This window comes from Pseudophryne corroboree, chromosome 1 (assembly GCF_028390025.1).
Source record: "Pseudophryne corroboree isolate aPseCor3 chromosome 1, aPseCor3.hap2, whole genome shotgun sequence".
In the NCBI taxonomy this organism is placed as follows: Eukaryota; Metazoa; Chordata; class Amphibia; order Anura; family Myobatrachidae; genus Pseudophryne; species Pseudophryne corroboree.
The window spans coordinates 266,904,204-266,931,532 of NC_086444.1; positions in this window are offsets into that span (position 1 = coordinate 266,904,204).

The following is a 27,329-nucleotide window of genomic DNA, read 5'->3' on the forward strand; positions in this document are numbered from 1 at the left end:
GCCTTTAATAAAATTTCAGCTTTAAATAATGCGTCAAAAACATCAAAACTTTGGCATTTTATGCAAACTGAAAATTATTAGATTTTGCATATAGCCACTACTTTTTCTTTATATAACAATTGCCAGATTTAAAAGAATTTGCTTAGATAGCTCGCTATCTTTGTGCTACTGCTTTCACATCGCTATGCCGGGTCGCACCCAGGAATTGAAAATGGGTCCTTCCTAGGTGCGACCCGGCATTGGACCCTTTCAGACTGGCAGGTCGGGTTGACATCAGGGGCGGGGACAGAGGCAGCATTGGGGGCGGGTGCAGAGGCGCCGCTGGGAGATCATCCCCACTCTGCCTCTGTGATAGCCGGGCAGCGGCAGGTCCATCAGTCATTTTACAAGCATTGTCACGCCAGGCCGTCTCATCACATAAGCAAGCAGTTTATTCACAGTTCAGACAGGGTTATCACGACAATAACATTTAACTCCTTTTTCTTCTCTCCAGCACAATATTCATATGGGTTACATCAGGTTACATCTCCTTTCATTTGCTTCACTCGCAATAACAGCATTTACAGTGATGTAGCAGCATTACAGTACAGTACATACCAGCGCAGTCTCTGGGAATCAGTAGTGTGGCTTCCGCAAACTGAGATTCATTTCAGTGTGCTCTCCCCCATTTGCTAGGGGCTCTATCTAAACGGGATCTCTCATGGACACGTTACTGGGGGCCTTCCGCCAAACGTGGTTTCTTACCACTCACCCAGGTCCTCTCCCGCAGACTCACACCTCCTGTCCTGCTTCTTGGGTACACCTGAAGATGCCTTTGTTCCTGGTTCCTTCCACTGTACTCTGCATACTGTGGCTCTCACACTGCAAATCTGGATATCTCTTGCTCTTCCTAGCAGCACCTACATGCTGTTCCATAATGCCTGGGACTGTGGAGTACCATGCTTGTTCCACAGTCCCCAGCCTGCGTTTCTCCTGGACACTAGCCTGTGCCCTCCATCTCAGTCCTCAGCTCACACTGAATTGTCCTGTGCTTTGTTCCTTTTGCTAAAATCCCCCTGCACTTCCTGTCCTAAACCCCTACATGTTGCAGGGTCTGCCAGAACTGGTTTTGGGGCCATAAAACTCCCCCACTCACTAATAAGAATTAAATGGCTTTTGGAACTTTCCAATATCTGTTAACATTCTAGTATGCCACACCTCTGCCTATACTGCGAACGTGTCCCGGGTCGCAACGACCCGGCAACCCATTCATACTGCACCTGACCTGGGAATAACCCCAGAATAACCCTTCTTTATTCCCAGGGTTGAAATACATGCGACCTGGGAATTTGGTAATGACCCCTTTCACACCGCATAGCAACCTGCATCGACCCAGCAATATACCGTGTCGGTGCCAGACAATTATTGCGGTGTGACAGGGGTATAATTCTCTAAAGTTTTTACTCTACATTTGTACAACAAATGCCATTACAATTTTATTGCTAAGTATCGTAAATACAAAAATTGTGTGCAGTTTACTAAAACTTGTTTAATTACCCCATAGCCAGTGGTGTAACTACCGTTGGCGCAGAGGATTTGGCTACTATGGAGCCCAGGCTGCCTCCAGCGCTCAGGGCCATCTTAACAGCAGTATAGGTCCCTGGGCAAAGCAATGTATTGGCGCTCCTAAACATCCTCCAGCAGTAGGGGTGGGGGTTGCTATCAGCATCAGATTTGATGTCTCGCGAGTGTAGGGGGTGTCCTATTCTCCGCTCAGCATGTAGGCCCTGGAGCAGTAATTTCTGCTAATTACTCTTTTACTGCACAGATGGTGGAGATGGGGCAGGAGCTGAATGAAGGAGCTCTGGTACATGACATCCAGGGTGGTAGGGGGTGTTTAATATGCAGGGGAGGGATGGATAGTGGAGTGGGCTTAATAGTCATAATTTTTCCGTGGGAGGGCAGCTTGCCTGACTGCAGATCCTGGAAATAGATTTATTAGCTTTCAATTGGATAAGAAACTAGAGAGTCCCACCTTTCAGGAGGTACTGGGGACTTGGGGATCAGAGTTCAGGAGCCAGGGCAATCCACCAATGAAAATATAAAATTGCATACCAGGTGTGTCGATCTGGATCAGGGACCAGCTGCTGGAAGGCTGATTTCTCTAGTTCTGGGCACAGTAGAAGCAAGCAGCCAGTGTCCACCAAAAGGGGAGAGTCCCAACTTTTGGAGTATACCATCAGAAAAACTGTAAGTCAGACAGAACCTGATACAGGGCTTGCCTCTCCCCCTGCATCCAGTCACACACGGATTAGATTGCCGGGAACAAGAGATGGTCTTCTACTATCATACACCATGCAGGCATCGGAGATCAAATACTAGATGCCAAATTGGTACTCTAGTGTACAGGATAAGGCACATGCAGAGTGAGTGGTACCTAGAAGTTCATGGGCCGCTTCCTGTGCGTGCTGGGAAAGGGAGGGCTGAGGACGCACATAAAACCCTTAACCAGCAGACCCCTGATAATGAGCAGAGACCTACAGAAGTGCTCTAGTTTGCTCCACATTGATATATGATGGTTTCTAAACTGTCAGCCGAACAATAAGTAATAATACTTTCACTAGGAGTAATGGTACGATTGAGTCTAGCTTCAAATAGGCTAAAGGATTGCTCCTCCCCTTACACTAACCATCCACTCAGCCTGACCCTCCCCTCCTGCAGCCTAACCATCCCCTCTTTGCAGCCTAACCCTAACCTCCCACCCCCCTGCAGCCTAACTCTCCCCTCCCACAGTGTGGCTCTAACCATCTCCTCCCTGTAGCCTATAATATAAAATATACTATACATACAAAACTAAGGGGGCTATTTACTAAGCCTTGGATGGAGATAAAGTTGCTGAGGTAAAGTACCTGCCAATCGGCTCCTAACTGCTATGCCACAGGCTGTGTTTGAAAAATTACAGTTAGGAGCTGATTGGCTGATACTTTATGTCCAGTGACCTTATCTCCATCCACAGCTTAGTAAATAGACCCCTAAAAGACATATGATTTAAATTGTATAATGTTGTGTATTATATATCATACATACTAGATTGTAATGCTGGCAACAGTGGAGTGATTAAGCACACAACATTAATAATCCACACATCTTGAACCAATATACAACCTTTCTCAAAGAAATCAACTTTTGGAGTATACCATCAGAAAAACTGTAAGTCAGACAGAACCTGATACAGGGCTTGCCTCTCCCCCTGCATCCAGTCACACACGGATTAGATTGCCGGGAACAAGAGATGGTCTTCTACTACCATACACCATGCAGGCATCGGAGATCAAATACTAGATGCCAAATTGGTACTCTAGTGTACAGGATAAGGTGCATGCAGAGTGAGTGGTACCTAGAAGTTCATGGGCCGCTTCCTATGCGTGCTGGGAAAGGGAGGGCTGAGGACGCACATAAAACCCCTAACCAGCAGACCCCTGATAATGAGCAGAGACCTACAGAAGTGCTCTAGTTTGCTTCACATTGATATATGATGGTTTCTAAACTGTCAGCCAAACAATACGTAGTAATACTTTTACTAGGAGTAATGGTACGATTGAGACTAGCTTCAAATAGGCTAAAGGATTGCTCCTCCCCTTACACTAACCATCCACTCAGCCTGACCCTCCCCTCCTGCAGCCTAACCATCCCCTCCTTGCAGCCTAACCCTAACCTCCCACCCCCCCGCAGCCTGACTCTCCCCTCCCACAGTGTGACTCTTACCATCTCCTCCCTGTAGCCTAACCCTAACCATCCCCACGATGCACTGAATCCTTCCCCTCATGAGAAGTCGAGTCGTGGGTAACATGATTGTGACATTAGAGGTCCTTTAGCCCACTTGGCTCTAGCAACTACCATAATGGTAACCCTGCAATAATACAGTGCTATGCTAGAATCAGAAAATGCAATTGTAAAGAAAGAGAAGCAGACTCTTTTAGTGGGGTCACTCTTGAATTTATATATAATACTTGACTTTTATTTAGTGTTAATAAAAAATATACTATACATACAAAACTAAGGGGGCTATTTACTAAGCCTTGAATGGAGATAAAGTTGCTGAGATAAAGTACCTGCCAATTGGCTCCTAACTGCTATGCCACTGGCTGTGCTTGAAAAATAACAGTTAGGAGCCGATTGGCTAGTACTTTATGTCCAGTGACCTTATCTCCATCCAAAGCTTAGTAAATAGACCCCTAAAAGACATATGATTTAAATTGTATAATGTTGTGTATTATATATCATACACACTAGATTGTAATGCTGGCAACAGTGGAGTGATTAAGCACACAACATTAATAATCCACACATCTTGAACCAATATACAACCTTTCTCAAAGAAATCATTCCTGTGATAATATATAAGAAGTTTGAAATGAACACCACAGTCAGTTATCTTTGCATCAATTCAGGAATATTGATGCAGACAAGGGGAGAAGTATTCCTTTAGGGATTTTGCTATGTTGCCCGCACAGTTGTAGTGACACCCCTAGCTGATATTATTTTTCGCTTCTGTCTTATTTAGATTCTCTATGTCTAGGAAACCTAGATCTCCCTATTTAGAGTCTCTCTATCGAAGAAGAGCTATATTTCCCTATTTAGTTTCTGTCAAAGAAGAGACAGAACTTCATATGTACAAAATTCTCATAGATTCTCCCTTTCTATGTAGAGCTACTGTAGATCTCACTATACAGATTTGCCCTATAAACAAACAGTATGATGAGCTAAATATCCCTATCTAGATTATCTCTATTTATGAAGAGCTTAATCTCCCTATCTAGATTCTCCTTATCTTTAAAGAGCTTGATCTACCTATCTAGATTCTTTCTATGAAGAATCTGATCTACCTATCTAGATTCTTTCTACAAATAGCTAGATCTCCCTATCTAGATTTTCCCAATCTGTAAAGAGACAGATCTCCCTATCTAGATTCTTTCTACAATCTATGAACAGCTAGGTAGGGTAGCATCCACCAGCAAAAACACGTGGAAGCCTATTTAGCAATGGACTGCTGCAGACTTGTTTTTGCTATTATCTCAGGATGGCTATAGCAGGGAAATAAACATTTCATCAAAAAATTGATTTTTGTCTCTGCGATAATCAGCAATATAAAATATTATAGTAGTAAACAGGCCCATAAATATGCATATCCGTCCTTGGTCAGAGGGCTTAATAAGTAAGATGATTAGTTAGAAGGTTCAATTTTGCATCATGCACAACCAGTTGCATTGCAAAGTGTGTGTGTGTGTGTGTGTGTGTGTGTGTGTGTGTGTGTGTGTGGGGGGGGGGGGGGGGGGGGGGGGCGTGTCATGTCTCAGCTCAAAAATACAGTTTTAAAATAAAGCTAGCACTCAGGCACCCGAAGCATAGACCGCTATAAGCAAGTTGCCAAACTTATCTCCGCTCCCATGGTTTTATTTGCGCGATCACGGGTCCAATTTCAGCCGATCATAATGGCCTCTAATTGTATACCATGTAGCCATGTAATAAATAAGTAAATAAATATAAGATAGTGGTTTAATATTAAATATTTACCCCTAATAAATAAATAAATAAGTTAAAACCTCTATCTAAATTCATAATAGGTAAAATTAAATATATACGATAAATATAAGTGTAATTTGTATGTAATTTGTTTACATGTATATATATATATATATATATATATATATATATCAAGTGAAGTGCAAAAAAGAGCGCCTACTAGTGTTTCATTAAAGGAAATGGTGAACCAAATAACCTTGTGAGACCAAATACAAAAACAATATGCCAATGACTTATCTTCAATTTTAAAGATATTCTTCGGTCAACTGACCCATAGATGTTGGAACATATGGATGAGAAAACAAAAAGAATCATACATAGTACATACCGTTATGACCATATGGATAGAATGGCTCTTAATCCGGAACTAGGCTTGTTCCAAAAAAGACACATTCTGAGCCATCTTTTATATAAAGAAAGATATATAATTTTAATAACATAAACATAACTCCTAGACTACAGGACGAAACGCGTTGGAAAAGGGGCTTGCTACAAACCCAGGACTTCCCTTTGCAGACAGATAAGCTCTTTTGAACTTTTATATTGTACGTGTGCTACCTGCATTTACTACTGGAAAATTGTATTTGTATATTATTAAAACTGCATGGGATAGGGACTTGCTACGTACCTAAAACTTCCCTTGGTGGACAGATAAGCCCTTTTATACTTTTATCTTGTACGTGTGCTACCTGCATTCGCTACTGGAAAATGTGTTTTTGTTTATGTTATTAAAATTGTATATATTTCTTTATATAAAAAAGGGCTCAAAATGTGTATTTTTTGGAACAAGCCTAGTTCCTAATTAAGAGCCATTCTATCCATATGGTCAGAACGGTGTGCACTATGGGGGTAATTCCAAGTTGATCGCAGGAGGATTTTTTTTAGCAGTTGGGCAAAACCATTTGCACTGCAGGGGAGACAGATATAACATGTGCAGAGAGAGTTAGATTTGGGTGTGGTGTGTTCAATCTGCAATCTAATTTGCAGTGTAAAAATAAAGCAGCCAGTATTTACCCTGCACAGAAATAAAATAACCCACCCAAATCTAACTCTATCTGCACATGTTATATCTGCCTCCCCTGCAGTGCACATGGTTTTTCCCAACTGCTAAAAAAAATCCTGCTGCGATCAACTTGGAATTACTCCCAATGTATGATTCTTTTTGTTTTCTCATCCATATGTTCCAACATCTATGGGTCAGTTGACCGAAGAATATCTTTAAAACTGAAGATAAGTCATTGGCATATTGTTTTTGTATTTGGTCTCACAAGGTGATTTATTTCACCATTTCCTTTAAGGAAACACTAGTAGGCGCTCTTTTTTGCACTTCACTTGATATATGTTATTTTCATTCACTGGGCAAGAGCTGCCATGCATTCACGCATATGAGGAGTGTTTCACAAATATAATTTAAGCTTATCCATCTCTGAGTAGAGGTTAAAAACACTGTTTATTTACACTGTGTACCAGTGACAAACTTAAGCTCTACATTCCATTATTTCTATGTAATATATATATATATATATATATATATATATATATATATATATATATAAAATGTACATGTAATATATGGTTGTCATGGATGCAGGAGAATAAGTATGTCCATGACCAGTGTAAATAAAGTTCTATGGCACGAGGGGGATACAGCAGCCACAGCTGGCAATGTAAACTTACAGTGACAGATTGGATGATCCTGCGCTGATGTCCGTGAGCCATGATGCAGAAGTAATAGCCTAATCACAAGCCGCTATAGTGATAGCCTGCAGGGCGGGAAGAACAGGTCCCTCGCACTCTCTACCCTAACCGCGAGCCACTGGAGAATAGTACACGCTGATTGGCAGCAGGGAGGAGGAGAGACCAATAGGAGTCTGCCGGTCAGCACGAGCATCACTGTTTAGGGAGATAAAAGTGGACTCCTGAGCGCTGATGTGCAGACTGCAGATCCCTCGGTCAGAGCGCAGCTCCTGCTTGCTATTCCCACCAATAAGAGCTGTACATTAGGTGGTGGATGTGTAAGAGGCCCTGGGGTGGGGCCCTGGGGAACAGAATTCGGCGCGCTCACTTACCAGGCCTACGTACCTCATGCCTCCCGTCCTCCACCTTCAGTCCGTCGAGGTAGCTCAGACGATACTGGCACACGTCCAGACACGGAGAAGAACTTCCTGGGTCAGCTGAAAAGAATGGGGGGACACACTACGCAGGGGTGGCCTACACTGGGCTCAGTGAAGGGTCATCATTGGCACTTGTGGCCTCAGACTGGGGGCCCCCGTAGTGGTGCGAAGCACCAGGGGCGACCCTGAACGAAAACGCCCAAAGGGGAGGTGGGGGGAGGGGGCAACATACACCACGAACACACACGAAACACCTTTATGCTCACCAGCTATATACTTGGCTTCCGCCCGACGACGGGCCCTTCTTCTTTGCTCCTGTAAGAGAACACACAACACAGCCCACAGGACGTGGCGCTGCTTACGCTTTACGATGGAGAGACACTTATACAGAGGTTATAGCACAACACCGTAATACTGTTTCAACCTTGTGGTACTCACCAACACGTACTTCCGACAGCCTACCTCTCATGGGGGCCTGGCTGTGGGGAAAACTGAGAACTCATCACACATGCGGCGTAGCGCCAACTTATGCGAACCGCGGCCTAGTTACCGCCTTAAGAAACCTGCGGCCTAGCGCCGACTTCAGCAACCTGCGGCCTAGCGCCGACTTCAGCAACCTGCGGCCTAGCGCCGACTTACTGTACCCACCATAGCGTTGGGCTCCTTGCCCTGGATGCCCCTTGCCTATGTCTGCCTAACTGTGGGGGGATAATGGGGGCCTAACGCCCTTTGGTACTCAGGCCGTGGGCCTGCCTAACTGTGTGTGGGGGGGAAATGGGGGCCTAACGCCCTCTGGTACTCAGGCCGTGGGCCTGCCTAACTGTGGGGGGGGAAATGGGGGCCTAACGCCCTTTGCTGCTCAGGCCTAGTGCCTGTTTTTGCCCCACGGGCCTAGTGCCCGAATCCCTGGTGGTCTAGGGGGAAAGAGGGGCTACTACCTAGAACTACATCCCCCCACGGGCCTAGTGCCCGCCTAATGCCCCTCAGGCCTGGTGGGCCTAATGCCCCCTTTGGTCCCCCGGGCCTAGTGCCCGCCTAATGCACCTCAGGCCTAGTGCCTGCCATGCCCCACGGGCCTAGTGCCCGAATCCCTGGTGGTCTAGGGGGAAGGGGGGGGGGGTGGCACCACCTGCACTTACCCGTCTTCGCCGGAGGCGGGATGGCTCCCACCACCTCCGGGCTTCCTGGAGACTTCACCTGGGCAGTGGTGGCCTGTGCAAGCTCTTTTGCATTGCACACCGCTGGCCCAGGGCTTCCGACGTCTTCACCCGGCAGGCAGCGGCGTGTAGCAGCTCTTTCGCACGTGCCGCCGCCCTCCAGGGCTTCCGGCGCCGTCTTCTTGGTTCCGTCTTCGGGAGCTCTTCTCTGCTCCCTCCCGGCCGACGAAACTGAGCCCTCGCGCCCGGCGCTGGCTAATACAAACCAGTGCCAGGAAGCGGGGCTATGACGTGGCGAGCCGGGATTGGCTCGCCGCCGCCACTCCTGATTGGCCACCAGTTCGCGAGCCGTGATTGGCTCGCGGCTGGCGCCAAATTCAAAATGCCGCACGGCAATTGGCGGGCTCTGCGTCCCGGAGGATGCAGGCCCGCCGCCATTACCCGCGTGGAGCGGCGGTGGATATGCACCGCCGCCCCCCCGCGCCCGCTGCCGAACTCTGCATTCAGCTGGGCAAGTGGAGACCGGACCAGGTCCTGTCCCCAGTGCCGCCCGAAGCCAGCGCTACCTCCGGCCCCATGGGACGGCGCCGGGCCGTCCCAGGTGAGGAGGGACACGCATGCTAGTAGCAGGGCCAGTGACCGCACGAGTACACTGGCCCTTGCTACATTCCTCCATGCTTTTTCCTTTGTGGACCCCACAAAGCTTGCCATCCCCCTGGTTCCGGCGTCGGGGCCTCCATCACCCGTCTTGGCGGTTGGCCCCTGTTCAGGTGCCCCATCCGGTGTATCTGCGCCTGCATCTGTGGAGGGAAAACTCGCCTTCCCCCTTTGGCCTGTGGGTGTTATCCCCTCGGGGACCACTGTGGGTGGTAGACCCTCCATGGTGATGGCGGTGGCCTCCTGAAGCTGGTTCCGGCTCTCTAGGACACTGGGTTCCCCATCGGATAGCATATCCTCCCATCTGTCGTCGTCATCCGGGTTGTCTGCAGGTTGGTCAGCAACACTGGGTTCCTCATCTGATGACATGGTTTCCCACTCGTCGTTGTTGGATTCTTCAAGGATATCCGTAATTTGGTCGGAGACACTGGATTCCTCATCAGATGACATAGTCTCCCACCCATCGTCGTCGGGGTCTTCCAGGTCTGTCCCGCTGGAGGATAGGCCATCCCTGGGCCAGGGGCACTCAGGCCGTTCATGGTCGGGATCGCCGCAGCCCGTACATCTCTCTACCTCCCCTTCGCTCTGGTCGTCGTCCCAGGTGCAGCCCTTGTGGTCGCCATCGTAGTCATCACAGGCAGAGCAGTGGACCTCCCGCATCCGACGCTCCTCCTGGCGCCTGTCCGATGCTCCCTTCCTCTCGGCTTGCCCTTGGCGCCAATTCCTAATCGCCCGGGCTGAGGCGTGTGGGCAATCCGGCGATTCATGGTCGACTTCTCCACAGAGCGCGCACCAGGGTTCGTCCAAGCTCTGCTGGGTCCAGTGTGGCCCCTCCGATTGGACGGCTTGGTCGCTGCACTCTCGGGGCCAATCCCTATGTTCCACGGGGATCGTTGAACTTGGGGGCTCGGTTGTGAAGTAATGCCTGCAGCTATAGATCCCTGCGACCAACGGCTGCGTCTCGACATCCACTCTAGCAGCAGGTGGCCGGGGGTACTCCTCCGTCTGCTGGCCCGTCTGGTAGGGGTCGGTGGTGGCTTGATGATGCTCCTTCTGGCGGCGCTGCTCTTGGTTACGCTTTACAGCTTGCTGCACTGCCCGTAGTAGGTTAGCGGACGTGAGGACGGGCCAGTTACTTCTATCCTCACATGCCAGTGGGTGGATCCGTTCTGGTGGCGTTCTCCACATCGTGTCTGTCGTCCGCAGATCCTGCCGGCTACGCCAAATGTAAGAGGCACGGGGGTGGGGCCCTGGGGAACAGAATTCGGCGCGCTCACTTACCAGGCCTACGTACCTCATGCCTCCCGTCCTCCATCTTCAGTCCGTCGAGGTAGCTCAGATGATACTGGCACACGTCCAGACACGGAGAAGAACTTCCTGGGTCAGCTGAAAAGAATGGGGGGACACACTACGCAGGGGTGGCCTACACTGGGCTCAGTGAAGGGTCATCATTGGCACTTGTGGCCTCAGACTGGGTGCCCCCGTAGTGGTGCGAAGCACCAGGGGCGACCCTGAACGAAAAACGCCCAAAGGGGAGGTGGCGGAGGGGGCAACATACACCACGAACACACACAAAACACCTTTATGCTCACCAGCTATATACTTGGCTTCCGCCCGACGACGGGCCCTTCTTCTTTGCTCCTGTAAGAGAACACACAACACAGCCCACAGGACGTGGCGCTGCTTGCGTTTTATGACGGAGAGACACTTATACAGAGGTTATAGCACAACACCGTAATACTGTTTCAACCTTCTGGTACTCACCAACACGTACTTCCGACAGCCTACCTCTCATGGGGGCCTGGCTGTGGGGAAAACTGAGAACTCATCACACATGCGGCGTAGCGCCAACTTATGCGAACCGCGGCCTAGCGCCTGCCTTAAAAAACCTGCGGCCTAGCGCCAACTTCAGCAACCTGCGGCCTAGCGCCGACTTCAGCAACCTGCGGCCTAGCGCCGACTTCAGCAACCTGCAGCGTAACGCCGACTTCAGCAACCTGCGGCATAACGCCGACTTCAGCAACCTGCGTCGTAACGCCGACTTCAGCAACCTACGGCGTAACGCCGACTTCAGCAACCTGCGGCGTAACGCTGACTTCAGCAACCTGCGGCCTAGCGCCGACTTCAGCAACCTGCGGCCTAGCACCGACTTCAGCAACCTGTGGCCTAGCGCCGACTTCAGCAACCTGCGGCCTAGCGCCGACTTACTGTACCCACCATAGCGTTGGGCTTCTTGCCCTGGATGCCCCTTGCCTATGTCTGCCTAACTGTGGGGGGATAATGGGGGCCTAACGCCCTTTGGTACTCAGGCCGTGGGCCTGCCTAACTGTGGGGGGGGGGGAAAATGGGGGCCTAACGCCCTCTGGTACTCAGGCCGTGGGCCTACCTAACTGTGGGGGGGAAAATAGGGGCCTAACGCCCTTTGCTGCTCAGGCCTAGTGCCTGTTTTTGCCCCACGGGCCTAGTGCCCGAATCCCTGGTGTTCTATTGGGAAAGAGGGGCTACTACCTAGAACTACCCCCCCCACGGGCCTAGCGCCCGCCTAATGCCCCTCAGGCCTGGTGGGCCTAATGCCCCCTTTGGTCCCCCGGGCCTAGCGCCCGCCTAATGCACCTCAGGCCTAGTGCCTGCCATGCCCCACGGGCCTAGTGCCCGAATCCCTGGTGGTCTAGGGGGAAGGGTGGGGGGTGGCACCACCTGCACTTACCCGTCTTCGCCGGAGGCGGGTTGGCTCCCACCACCTCCGGGCTTCCTGGAGACTTCACCTGGGCAGCGGTGGCCTGTGCAAGCTCTTTTGCGTTGCACACCGCTGGCCCAGGGCTTCCGACGTCTTCACCCGGCGGGCGGCGGCGTGTAGCAGCTCTTTCGCACGTGCCTCCGCCCTCCAGGGCTTCCGGCGCCGTCTTCTTGGTTCCGTCTTCGGGAGCTCTTCTCTGCTCCCTCCCAGCTGACGAAACTGAGCCCTCGCGCCCGGCGCTGGCTAATACAAACCAGTGCCAGGGGGCGGGGCTATGACGTGGCGAGCTGGGATTGGCTCGCCGCCGCCACTCCTGATTGGCCACCAGTTCGCGAGCCGTGATTGGCTCGTGGCTGGCGCCAAATTAAAAATGCCGCACGGTAATTGGCGGGCTCTGCGTCCCGGAGGATGCAGGCCCGCCGCCATCACCCGCGTGGAGCGGCGGTGGATATGCACCGCCGCCCCCGCGCCCGCTGCCGAACTCTGCATTCAGCTGGGCAGGTACCGCCAAAAGCCAGCGCTACCTCCGCCCCCATGGGACGGCGCCGGGCCGTCCCAGGTGAGGAGGGACGCACATGCTAGTAGCAGGGCCAGTGACCGCACGAGTACACTGGCCCTTGCTACAGATGATCTGTGGGACTGAGGCCAGCACCGAGCAGAAACCTGGGTTTAGGTGCATTGGGTGGCGCTGTTGATGTTTCCCTTGCTGCCACTCACTCTGGCTGTAATCATTCAGTGAGCAGCAGGGAGATTTATACGGCTACCTATTATACTTGCCTAAAGGTGGTAGAGCGCTGATCATAGCTGCACTCACAGTCACTCAAACTTGCTGTAAACATAGATTGGACTGATGGGAAGGCTGATGAGATGGCACTCTATGTAATGAGAGGAGATAGGTACATCAAGGGTATCACTGTCTTCTGCAGCTATCCCTTGTAAACATTAGCAGCAGACAAGGGAGAGTCTTTAGGTGTTAATGCCGGGTGCAAAGCTCAACCAGGTTAAAGCAGCAGAAGTTTAGCCAACTATCCTCGTCCTGCAGAAGTTAGAGAGCCAGGTGTAGCCAGAACCAAGCTACAGAGTTGAGGGAGAACACAAGAAAGAATGGAGGCTGCGCTAGTGGAGGAAAGAACAATGTAAAACACTCAATAGATGAGTATAAAAATTTATTATAAAACATAAATTCTTTAAAAAGCAGGAATTCTGTGCAAGATAATGTGCCAAATATATGCAGAAAAAATAAATTTGCCAATGATATGCAAAGGTTGGAGTTTACCCAAAATGCTGGTACAGGATTAGTGGAAATTGTTCTCTAGAATCCGTTCCATATTTTGCCCATCAATATGGTGTCCAGTTATGATCCGGTATGGAGGGTACCTTTTAGATGTTGCTGAAGAGAGTCCATAAAAGATTTCCATATACCGCTAGAGGGTTAGTGCAATGTCTCTTAGGTGTAGAGTACCTCATGCAATGCGGGAATAGGCTGGTGCCTCTCTCGGGCTCCTCCGGATAACTGGTCGGCAGAATGGGCTGGTTCGGGTCCAATTCAGAGATGTCCTGTTCCAACGGGTAAATACTGACGCGTTTCGCTGCATAAACCCTGCAGCTTTTTCAAAGGTGTATGGGTTTATGCAGCGAAATATAGCGGTATATGGAAATCTTTTATGGACTCTCTTCAGCAACATCTAAAAGGTACCCTCCATACCAGATCATAACTGGACACCATATTGATGGGCAAAATATGGAACGGATTCTAGAGAACAATTTCCACTAATCCTGTACCAGCATTTTGGGTAAACTCCAACCTTTGCATATCATTGGCAAATTTATTTTTTCTGCATATATTTGGCACATTATCTTGCACAGAATTCCTGCTTTTTAAAGAATTTATGTTTTATAATAAATTTTTATACTCATCTATTGAGTGTTTTACATTGTTCTTTCCTCCACTAGCGCAGCCTCCATTCTTTCTTGTATTCTCTCCTTGGGAGTGACTCCCCTGTAATATTGGCTGCTGCTTAGCTAACCATCTCGTCTCACAGCGCCCGAATACCTTTGGGTATATTTTACCTTATTTTTGCAGAGTTGAGGGAGAGGCAGAGACTGCAGTACCAGCTCAGCACGTTGTAAAGCCATTTCAGAGAGAGCCGTGAGTCCAGATAGTCGTGGATGGGTGAGAACTAAAACTTGCACTCACCTGCAATACCTACAGCCACTTAAGCTATAATATTCCACTACCCTACAAGGAGCATTGAAATTTACTTGGCTGCAGCTTAATGACTGTAAGGCGCTAATACAAGGAAAGCAATAAGCCAAATCCATAGTCGTATGCATTACAAGTGAAGTAATATCTGGCATCAAGCTTAATATAAGGAGCGACTTTTAGTATATTGCTCAGATAAGAGAGTCATCAGGAGTGTGCTGACAGACAGGTTTAACAAGACTTTGGTAACACTAAAGGGGGGTACTCACGGAGCGATATTCTAAGCAATCTGACTAGATTGCTTAGAATATCGGCAGGATCGCTCCGTGTGTAGCCCCCTCGGCGATAGCGATGCGCGGCCCCGCACATCGCTATCGCCGCTGCTAGATTGGCCTGCATGCAGGCCAATCTAGCGGGTCGCTCACTTCACCCGCTGGGTGAAGTGAGCGGCCCCCCCGTCTCCCCCCGCACGCTCAGCACAGATCGCGCTGTGCTGAGCGGCAGGAGAGATGTGTGCTGAGCGGTTCGCTCAGCACGCATCTCTCCTTGATCGGCCCGTGAGTACTGGGCTTAAGGAACACATAAATTGTATCAGTTGTGTTTCAGTGGGAGCACTGCCAGACTGCCTACATATACTGGATACAATTGTAAAGATAACTGTCTGGCAAAGTGAGAGTAATTTACCCTGTGGAAACCTCCCAGACAGTATAACATATTCAACTGGACCATATAGGATTACAGTCAGCATATTTGTCTCCATAATAACTCTGGAAAGGATTCAGCGCATAAACTAACTTATTTAACAGCAATTTAAGGTGCCAGGATATGCCCTTGTAATTACATATACTGACAGAGTATTTTTAATTGAGTTCAGTTATTACAAAATTGCTTCAAGTGTAAATTAACTCAGCACCTAAGTGCTTATTTGATTGTACATCATATTAACATATAAGTATTGTATAAATGCATGTATGTTTCCAAAGTCATAACTTTGACTAAATTGTGCATATGTGAAAGTGTGTTATGCATAACATTTAGTTTGCAACCCAGGTGTACACCTAGGATTATTTTTTATATATGCCTAAGGCAAATGTTGGTGGCTGCCGAAAGGTATTTTTTGTATTGCCTGCAGGTAAACTGTATAGGCCTTAAGGGTAGTTTTAGAAACTAATGTGTGACCTATAAATTGTATTTTCTTGTTATATTACATCCCATGTGATATTATATTACTTTATTATAATTAAATACTATCACATACATTTAAAACACTAGTAAACAGAGTGTGAATACTTTATTTAGCACAGGAAATACATAAAGTATAGTTTGCTGTCCCAAGCCAGCCCTGTAAAAATAAAGTAATTAAAAACTTAAGACAAGCACAGTATACCAATAGTCAGAGGTGCCTAGTTTACTAAAATTTTACGTAATCTAGGGTTATAACCATGATAATGACCATTGGTCATTAATCATGATTTTCGGACGTTTTGACATGCCAAAACCATTTGGGGCTAATATGATACCACCCGCAGACAGGACAATCCCAATTTGTGATCCGTGTACTACCATCCCAGTCATTAATAGCTTTATCTCTATTAGGCTGGGGGATTGGGAGATATACCAGTTCCCAGGCCAAACTGCACATATCATTCAAAAGGTGCGTTTAGGGAAGGTAAAGAAACTGGGGGAGTCCAATACGTCAGATGCATCACCAATTGTATATTTAAATTTTTCCAGATTTCTCAACTCAAAGAGTTAAGCATGCCCATGGCAACAGTGTTTATAAGGTTGAATATAGCACCCTTCAGTTGGACTTGGTCCAAACTCTAAGGGGTGGGTTGGGGGCAAGTGCCCACAGCAACTAATCAGCTTCTAGCTAGAATTTTTCAAGTACTGTACATTCTATAAACTGACAGGTGAAAGCTAATTTATTGTTATGGGCAAATTCTCCACTCTTTAGGAGGTTTTATACATCTCCCCCTATATGAGGCCCTAAATAAGCATCCAATGAATAATGTAAGGGTCATTCCTAGCTTATCACTGCAATTACCTTTGCAAATATGCCTGTTTGCCATTCATTTCAGTATAGCTATTCCTTTCTCACATAAAGTCTGCTCGGTTGAACTTACTTTTTACCCCAAATTACCCAAACTAAGTAATGAGATGAAGGTCAGATATGGACTGTTTTTACTATGTTTTACTACTTTTTACATCAGTTTCCCAAACTCTGCCATTGCAGTCCAGGTTTTAAGAATATCTATGCTTGAGTTCAGATGGTTAAATCAAAGGAATCGAGGTACTAATTAATTCACCTGTGCTCAAGCATGGCTATCCTTAAAACTGGAGTGTAAAGACAGAGTTTCGGAAGCTCTGGTCTACTTTAATATTATTATTAAATTGGTAGAATTGCATCTTCCATTATAAAGGCTGCTGAACACTGCAGAAGCATTCTCATTAAAACTTTAGGATATAGGCCCTCATTCCGAGTTGTTCGCTCGCAAGGCGATTTTAGCAGAGTTACACACGCTAAGCCGCCGCCTACTGGGAGTGAATCTTAGCTTCTTAAAATTGCGAACGATGTATTCGCAATATTGCGATTACAAACTACTTAGCAGTTTCTGAGTAGCTTCAACCTTACTCGGCATCTGCGATCAGTTCAGTGCTTGTCGTTCCTGGTTTGACGTCACAAACACACCCAGCGTTCGGCCAGACACTCCTCCGTTTCTCCAGCCACTCCCGCGTTTTTTCCGGAAACGGTAGCGTTTTTATCCACACGCCCATAAAACGCCGTGTTTCCGCCCAGTAACACCCATTTCCTGTCAATCACACTACGATCGCCGGAGCGAAGAAAAAGCCATGAGTAAAAATACTATCTTCATAGCAAAATTACTTGGCGCAGTCGCAGTGCGAACATTGTGCATGCGTACTAAGCAGAAAAATGCTGCGATGCGAAGAAAAATACCAAGCGAACGACTCGGAATGAGGGCCATACTGTGTACTTTTTTGTATGTTCATGAATGACCCTTTCCATCAGATTACACAGTGTAAAGTAATGCTGTCTAGGCCATACAGCTTGGTCATGCTCAGGAAAATCACTATCACATTATGTTGCAGCACAGGTGACATGGAAGCCAGTTTAGTGCACAAAAACAAATGTGAAATTGTAACAGTGAAAAATCTTCAAATATTAACAATATTCTAAATAATTTCACCAATTTGGGGAATATAATAAATAGAGTTACACCCTGCAGGCTGGACTACAGGCTGGACTCTGCTTCTTGTCTGGCCATCCCTTTGCTGGAGCTTTGAAATAACGCCATCTCCAAGTGCCGGTGATCTGGCTCACTGCATACTTTTAGATGACTCAGGTCACACTTTCACACTAAATGCTACCCGAATTGGTCCCAGGTTCAACCTTGGGCGCGACCCAGGTAGAATTCCCTGGGCACTGAACCTGGGCAATCCCTTTTAACACCTAGCCTGAACCCAGGTAGGGGCTTGGTGTGAACATCCATTTCTTACATTAACTACACTACGCATCACCCTTGTAAGTACATTATTTTATTTTTATTCCTCCAGCAGATATTACAGTGCGTGAAAAAGACAGAGTTTCAGAAACTCTGGTCTACTTGAATATTATTATTAAATTGGTGCATCTTCCATTATAAAGTGCTATTGAACACTGCAGAAGTATTCTCATTAAAACTTTAGGATATACTGTGTACATTTGTTTTTGTGCACTAAACTGGCTTCCATGTCACCTGTGCTGCAACATAATGTGATAGTGATATTCCTGAGCATGACCAAGCTGTATGGCCTAGACAGCATTACTTTACACTAGAGATGAGCGGGTTCGGTTTCTCGGAAACCGAACCCCCCCGAACTTCACCCTTTTTACACGGGTCCGAGGCAGGTTCGAAGCTTCCCGCCTTGCTCGGCTAACCCGAGCGCGCCCGAACGTCATCATCCCGCTGTCGGATTCTCGCGAGATTTGGATTCTATATAAGCAGCCGCGCATCGCCGCCATTTTCACTCGTGCATTGGAGATGATAGGGAGAGGACGTGGCTGGCGTCCTCTCCGTTTATTGTTGAACTTGATTGCTTTATTGCTTAATTGTGGGGAGGACTGGGGAGCAGCTGTTAGGAGGAGTACAGTGCAGAGTTTTGCTGATAAGTGACCACCAGTTTTTATCCGTTCTCTGCCTGAAAAACACGCTCCATACCATATCTGTGCTCAGTGTGCTGCATAATATATCTGTGCTCACACTGCTTAATTGTGGGGACTGGGGAGCAGCTGTATTATATAGCAGGAGTACAGTGCAGAGTTTTGCTGACAGTGACCACCAGTATACGTTGTCTGCCTGAAAAACACTCCATATCTGTGCTCAGTGTGCTGCTTTATTTTAATGTGGGGACTGGGGACCACCAGTATAATTAATATTATATAGGAGGAGTACAGTGCAGAGTTTTGCTGACCAGTGACCACCAGTATACTATATATAGCAGTACGGTAGGCCACTGCTGTACCTACCTCTGTGTCATCATTCATTAAGTATACCATCCATCTACATTCTATACCTGTGGTGCATTTTAGTTTTGCAGTTTGCTGACACAGTGACCACCAGTATACTATATATAGCAGTACGGTAGGCCACTGCTGTACCTACCTCTGTGTCGTCATTCATTAAGTATACTATCCATCTACATTCTATACCTGTGGTGCATTTTAGTTTTGCAGTTTGCTGACACAGTGACCACCAGTATACTATATATAGCAGTACGGTAGGCCACTGCTGTACCTACCTCTGTGTCGTCATTCATTAAGTATACTATCCATCTACATTTTATACCTGTGGTGCATTTTAGTTTTGCAGTTTGCTGACACAGTGACCACCAGTCTACTATACATAGCAGTACGGTAGGCCACTGCTGTACCTACCTCTGTGTCATCATTCATTAAGTATACTATCCATCTACATTCTATACCTGTGGTGCATTTTAGTTTTGCAATTTGCTGACACAGTGACCACCAGTATACTATATATAGCAGTACGGTAGGCCACTGCTGTACCTACCTCTGTGTCATCATTCATTAAGTATACTATCCATCTACATTCTATACCTGTGGTGCATTTTAGTTTTGCAGTTTACTGACACAGTGACCACCAGTATACTATATATAGCAGTACGGTAGGCCACTGCTGTACCTACCTCTGTGTCGTCATTCATTAAGTATACTATCCATCTACATTCTATACCTGTGGTGCATTTTAGTTTTGCAGTTTGCTGACACAGTGACCACCAGTATACTATATATAGCAGTACGGTAGGCCACTGCTGTACCTACCTCTGTGTCGTCATTCATTAAGTATACTATCCATCTACATTCTATACCTGTGGTGCATTTTAGTTTTGCAGTTTGCTGACACAGTGACCACCAGTATACTATATATAGCAGTACGGTAGGCCACTGCTGTACCTACCTCTGTGTCGTCATTCATTAAGTATACTATCTATCTACATTCTATTCCTGTGCTGCGCCTCTTTTTTTCTTTGCATCATGTGCTGTTTGGGGACAATTTTTTTGAAGTGCCATCCTGTCTTGATTGACACTGCAGTGCCACTCCTAGATGGGCCAGGTGTTTGTGTCGGCCACTTGTGTCGCTTAGCTTAGTCACACAGCCACCTTGGTGCGCCTCTTTTTTTCTTTGCATCATGTGCTGTTTGGGGACAATTTTTTTGAAGTGCCATCCTGTCTTGATTGACACTGCAGTGCCACTCCCAGATGGGCCAGGTGTTTGTGTCGGCCACTTGTGTCGCTTAGCTTAGTCACACAGCCACCTTGGTGCGCCTCTTTTTTTCTTTGCATCATGTGCTGTTTGGGGACAATTTTTTTGAAGTGCCATCCTGTCTTGATTGACACTGCAGTGCCGCTCCTAGATGGGCCAGGTGTTTGTGTCGGCCACGTGTGTCGCTTAGCTTAGTCACACAGCCACCTTGGTGCGCCTCTTTTTTTCTTTGCATCATGTGCTGTTTGGGGACAATTTTTTTGAAGTGCCATCCTGTCTTGATTGACACTGCAGTGCCACTCCTAGATGGGCCAGGTGTTTGTGTCGGCCACTTGTGTCGCTTAGCTTATCCATCCAGCGACCTCGGTGCAAATTGTAGGACTAAAAATAATATTGTGAGGTGTGAGGTGTTCAGAATAGACTGGAAATGAGTGGAAATTATGGTAATTGAGGTTAATAATACTATGGGATCAAACTGACCCCCAAATTCTATGATTTAAGCTGTTTTTTAGGTTTTTGTGAAAAAAACACCCGAATCCAAAACACACCCAAATCCGACAAAAAAATTTCGGTGAGGTTTTGCCAAAACGCGTCCGAATCCAAAACACGGCCGCGGAACCGAATCCAAAACCAAAACACAAAACCCGAAAAATGTCCGGTGCACATCACTACTTTACACTGTGTAATCTGATGTAAAGGGCCATTTATGAAGATACAAAAAAGTACACAGTATATCCTAAAGTTTTAATGAGAATACTTCTACAGTGTTCAATAGCACTTTATAATGGAAGATGCAATTCTACCAATTTTATAATAATATTCAAGCAGACCAGAGTTTCCGAAATTCTGTCTTTTTCACGCACTGTAATATTTGCTTGTTTGCTCCTATGCTGGAGGAATAAAAACAAAATAATGTACGTACAAGGGTGATGCATAGTGTAGTTAATGTAATATATTCACAGTGCCATAAGTAGACATTTTGGCGCTGTGTGCAAGAAACGGCGTCGGCGCCCCCCCCTTTATGTAAAATAGGGGCAGTGTTCACAGCAGGCGCACGTGAAAAATATAGAGGCGTGGCTTCATGGAGAAGGGGTGTGGCCACAAAATAATACCAATTTATATTACGGTGCATAGTAGTCTCCATTATTCAAATTACGCCGCACAGTAGCGCCACTACACCAGATAGAGCCCCTTTTACACATTACAGCAGACAGCGTCCCCTTTTTTACACATTACGGCTGACAGCGTCCCCCTTTTAAACATAACACCAGACAGCATCCCCTTTTTTACACATTACGGCAGACAGCGTCCCCCTTTTTACACATTACGGCAGACAGCATCCCCCTTTTTACACATTACGGCAGACAGCGTCCCTCTTTTTATACATTAGGTCTGGTAGGGGATAGGGTGAGGGGACAGTTTTGTAGGGGACAAGGTGAGGGTGCTGGGACAGGTCTGGTCGGGGACAGGGGGAGGGTGCGGACACAGGTCTGGTCGTGGACAGGGTGAGAAGACAGGTCTGGTGGGGGACAGGTCTGGTAGGGGATAGAGTGAGGGTGCTGGGACAGGTATGGTCAGGGAGAGGGTGCGGGCACAGGTCTGGTAGGTGATAGGGTGAGGGTGGTGGGAGAGGTATGGTCAGGGAGAGGGTGCGGGACAGGTCTGGTAGGCTATATGTCTGGTAGGGGTCAGGGTGAGGGGACAGGTCTGGTAGGGTACAGGGTAAAGGTGCTGGGACAAGTCAGGTCGAGGACAGGGAGAGGAGGCAAGGACAGATCATGTAGGTGACAGGGTGAGAGAGCCTGTGCAGGCAGGTCTGGGCACAGCCCCTCCCCCTCCCATGTTGTCCTCTTATAGCAACCCCCACCCCCTAATATTCATCTCCCATTGCTAACCCCCCTTCAATACTCTGCACCACATCACAGTACTTCACACAGCGTCCTCCCCACATGAAACAATAAAATTACCTTCTAATAAACGCCTCTGAGGCTGTGCCTGCAGTAGCTCCCCCGGCAGTCTGGTCACCGAAGAGGGGAGAAAAGGGAGGCGGAGCTGCTCGGTCGCAAGTCCCGCAACACAAAATGCACATGTGGCTGCGGATGGCTATGGGTCCGTGACATATTTGCAGCGGCAGCCTGACCTCCCCTCTGGTCCATCCAGCGATGCCTAGCCCGGCGGCTGGCGGGACTTGGCTACACTCAACCCCAGGATGCATGGGGGAGGAGCCTCATGCTGGTGTGGGTGGTGCGGCAGTGCGGGCCATGTGGAGAGGGGGGGTGGCCAACGACTCATGCCTGGGTGCCCTTCTACCCTGAGTCCGCCGCTGGGGCAGAGGTTTGCATGGCGGTTGCTGGCAGCTTGTGACAGGAAAATATTTTTTTCCTGTCACCACTGTCAGTCCTCTTGGGGAATATGCGCTCTAAGTAGGTGTGCGCTGTGGGCAATGCCCCTTCTGCACACACCTAGTTACTGTATATTCATGTAATTTTCTTCCAGAACAAGACTGTGACAAAGTGCCAGGATTGTGTGGGAAAATATCCACATTTTAATTAGGATGTTATAAACTATCCACCAGTTCAATGTTCAGTGTTTTGGTAAGAAATAAAATCTGGATACATGAAGCACAATTTCTAGCACAAAAATTTCTTGCTAGCATAAATATAAATAATGATTACATATTTAAGATGTTATTTATCTCAAGGTCCCATTAAAAGTAAATGATATTTGTTCTTAAAAGCAGTTCTAGGTTTCTTCTCGGATGCCCCAAAAAACACAACTATAGCAATGTGTTGCCACCAGTTACAGTATGTCAGTCTGTCAAAAAATGTAAAATATAAATTCAGTGTTTAACAGTGGGTCTATCCCTAGAAAACGGGGACACACAAGAGCCCTAATTGTACTGTATGATAAGATAGTTAGAAGAGGGATATCATAATTGCAGATCAGCAAAACAAAAGACAATATTTACTTTTAATGATTTAGGGGTCTCAAATCAAATCTCAAAGCCAAACCTGGGATCTGCGCATAATCTTTTTTTGTTACATTTTTTTCTAACAATTGTTATTTGCACTTTTCTGCTAGCCATTGATATTAACCATAAACATCTGCAATCTAGAGATGATATCATGAAAAAGGTCATACAATAGGATAGATGGACGCGAAATTCTGTAAGCATTGTCAAACAGTTTTTGGAGATCTGAATCACACAGTAGGATATTTCTGATGCATTGGTGTCCATAATTCTGAAACTATTTGGTTGTCCTGGTCATATAAATTGTGTTATACTGTATAGATCTAAGTTCTTGTGCAAGTTGGGACTCCGCATCATGTAGTTTAATTTGAAATATTCGGATTCTTCATTTTGTTCCTCTAAGACAGTGATCTTAGCAGCAATATGGGAAATTTGTATCTGAAGTTCAGACATTTCTACTCACTTTTTGTACGTTTTTGCTTCAGGTAAGAAAATTCTTGCTCTTTTAGTTATAGAGCAATGGTTCCCAAACTCGGTCCTCAAGGAGCACTAACAGGTCACATTTTCCAGGTTTTTCGACAGGAGCACAGATGTATGACCAACTGTGATATTTTAAAAATCCACAGCTGACCTGGAAAACATGAATTGTTAGTACTCTCTGAGGACCGAGTTTGGGGACCAGTGGCACAGAGGACAATTAGCAGCTCGTCCATTATGTGCCACATGGTACAGATGGAGCCACACTAATTGGGGCTCCATCTGTGCCTGGGTGCGCCCTTCGCCACGTCTGGGACACGCATGTGCCCCATTCACTTTAATAGGAGCGTCTCTGTGCACTCCTGTAGCGGGGCTAGGTGCCGGATTGCCCAGTCCCACCGGGAGTGCACTCCTGCGATGGAGCCGCACTAGATAAGTGCGGCTCCATCTGTACATCATGCCAGCAACATTTATCATTTTTCCTTGCATTCCATAGAGATGTACAGGAAAATGAAAGCCTACTGTAAGAGGCAGCTCAGTCCCATAGAATTTCTCTTCAATATCTTCTTTTCCCACTGGGTTTGATTTTGTGTCTCTTGGCATAGCCAATCCCATATGCATTTTGTTTGATGTTTTCTGACTAGGAGTAGAGACTGGCAACAGGAATTCAATTGAAAGGGTAAAGTTGTATTTAAAAAAAAAAAAAGTGATGACGTTTCCAAGTTGTCTCTGCTTTTTCTCTCCTATTAAGGATATATGGCAACTGAAGCTTAATAAGGCCCGATGTCCACTGCAGCTGCTCCTGGCAGAGGAGGAGGAGGAGGAGGAGGAGGAGCAGGAGGAGAGTGACTGTATGAGGCGGTACTGAACGGGGAGATGCTGCTAAATCAAAAAGCTCTGACGATCAGAGCTATCTGACTAAGGACTTACCGTGCATGTGCGTAGCTCTGAACTTGGCCGCAGCAGTTAGTATAAATGGAGACAGAGCTGTCTCCGTCTTGAAAAAAAACAACTTGGGAGAACTCAGAAACACCATCTGCATGTGCCACTGCATTAGATGATTTGAGATCAATAAATCTCCTACTGGATACTGTGTGCCTTGTGTGTAAGTCACATACTGTAACCTTAAATAAAGTTGAATAACATAATGACACAGAGACAGAAAATTGTATTAAAATGGTTAGGTATTTATTGATCAACATGTTAACGACTGCAGGCCTTCTGTTCATCTGTGTATTTCAATAGGAGAAAGCTGTAGCAAAATCTCAGCCCTTCTTTGAAGGGATGTGGATCATCAAATCGACAGTATCTAGGTTGACAATGTTTAGGTCAACCACTATAGGTCGACAGTCACCAGGTCGACAGGGATGAAAGGTCGACAGGTTTTCTAGGTCGACATGTGCTAGGTCGACAGGTCAAAAGGTTGAAATGAGGGTTTGTTTTATTTTGGTGTCGCTTTCTTCGTATATTGACCGGGAACCCCAATTAGTGCACCGTGTCCCCTCACATGGCTGGCTTCGCTCGCCATGTTTCGGGCAAGGTGCCTCGCTCTGCTACCTCTTCGCTCGGCACAGATTACCGTTCCAATTGTAGTCCACGTGGTTCGTTAAGTATAAAAAAGTTCAAAAAAAGATTTTTTGTGTGAAAAACTCATGTCGACCTTTTGACCTGTCAACCTAGCACATGTCGACTTAGAAACCCTGTCGACCTTCCATCCCTGTCGACCTAGTGACTGTTGACATATAGTGGTCGAACTAAACATTGTCGACCTAGACAGTGTCGATCTTCAGACCGGATCCCCTTTGAAGATGGATATTAAGTATATGGGGATTTCAGAAAGTGAAGCTCTGCCAGTGTACCAGAAAATGTGTGCCCCCCACTTTCCGTTCAACACATATACAAAAATGAGCATGGCCACATCCTTGAAGGGGCATGTCCACATTGAAAATAGGTCGTCCAGAAGATACCTGTTTGTTTCGGAATATTAACAAGGTCATCATCATACAACAGCGGTTCAGCCAGTCTCGTGCCCCCTGTGTCACTTCCTGCCCTCTGCACCTCTCTTCCCCACTATCATCCCCCTCCTGCATATCTCAGCCACACCATCATTGCCTCCCTGCATCTCTCAACACACCATCACCCCCCGTGTCATCTCACAGTACACAATCATCTCCCTCTGCGTCGTCTCTCAGCACACCATCACATCCCCCTGCAATATCGTCTCTTAGCACACCATCACCTACCCGTGCGACATCTCTCAGTACACTGTAATCTCTCCCCTGTGTCTTCTCTCAGCACACCATAATTTCCCTCTGTGTTGTCTCTTAGCACACATCATCTCCCCCTGTGTCTTCTCTCAGTACACCATAATCTCCCCCTTGCATCTTCTCTCAGCACGCCATCATCTCCTCCTGCATCGTCTCTCAGCACACCATCACTTCCCCCTGCAACTTATCTCAGCACACCATCATCTCCCCCTTGCATCTTCTCTCAGCACACAGTAATTTCCCCCATGTTGTCTCTTGACACACCATCACCTCCACCTGAATCTTCTCTCAGCACACCATGATCTCCCTCTGCATCTTCTCTCAGCACACCATTATCTCCTCCCCTGCATTTTCTCTCAGCACACAATCATCTGAACCCAAGTCGTCTCTCAGCACCCACACTTTTAAACCTCTCTCTCTGTGTGACCTCCCCCTTACCTTCTGGGAGCCAGGAACCAGGAGCCAGCAGGGACTGTGAGTCAGGCAGCAGGCTGAGGCTCAGGAAGTGTGATGCTGGCAGTGTGGAGGAACAGTGGGCACAATGGTTGCATTCGGGCAGGCATACGATGCTGGTACCATGCCATGGCCACCAACGCCCAGGGCACATACCCTGCTCACAGTGCCCTAGTTACTGCTCGCCTTGTGTTGCTGTTCTAGCCCATAACAACAAAATATTGCAGAAAATGTTTTCTCAGGAGAAATATCTGGACTATATTAACAACACATAATATTATATGACTGCCACTCAGAGATTATAGAAGAAGATGATTGGAGACATTTACATACAGGTAGACCTAACTTTCCCTTTGACAATAAATCTATAGCCTACACATGCTTTCTTAGTATTTTCAAAGCTATATACCTCTGAATGATACAACTTCACCAGTGGGTTACAGAGCCGGATTTAGACTACATGGGCCCTAAACAAGATATCAGTTTGGGTCCCCCATTCCCTCAACTGCATGCACACTGACCAGATAACTGCAAACATACACACTGTCCCCATAGCCGCACACACACTGCCCCCATAGCTGCACACACACTGTCCCCATAGCCGCACACACAAACACACACTGCCCCCATAGCCGCACACACATTGCCCCATAGCCGCACACACACACAAACACACACTGCCCTCATAGCCTTACACACACTGCCCCCATAGCTGCACACACACTGCCCTCATAGCCTTACACACACTGTCCCATAGCAGCAGCACACACACACACACACACACACACACACACACACACACACACACACACACTGCCCTCATAGGCACACACACTGCCCCCATAGCTGCACACACGCACTGCCCCCATAGCCGCATGCATAAACAAACACACACACTTCCCCAACAACCTAACACACACATACTGCCCCAAAGATGCACATACA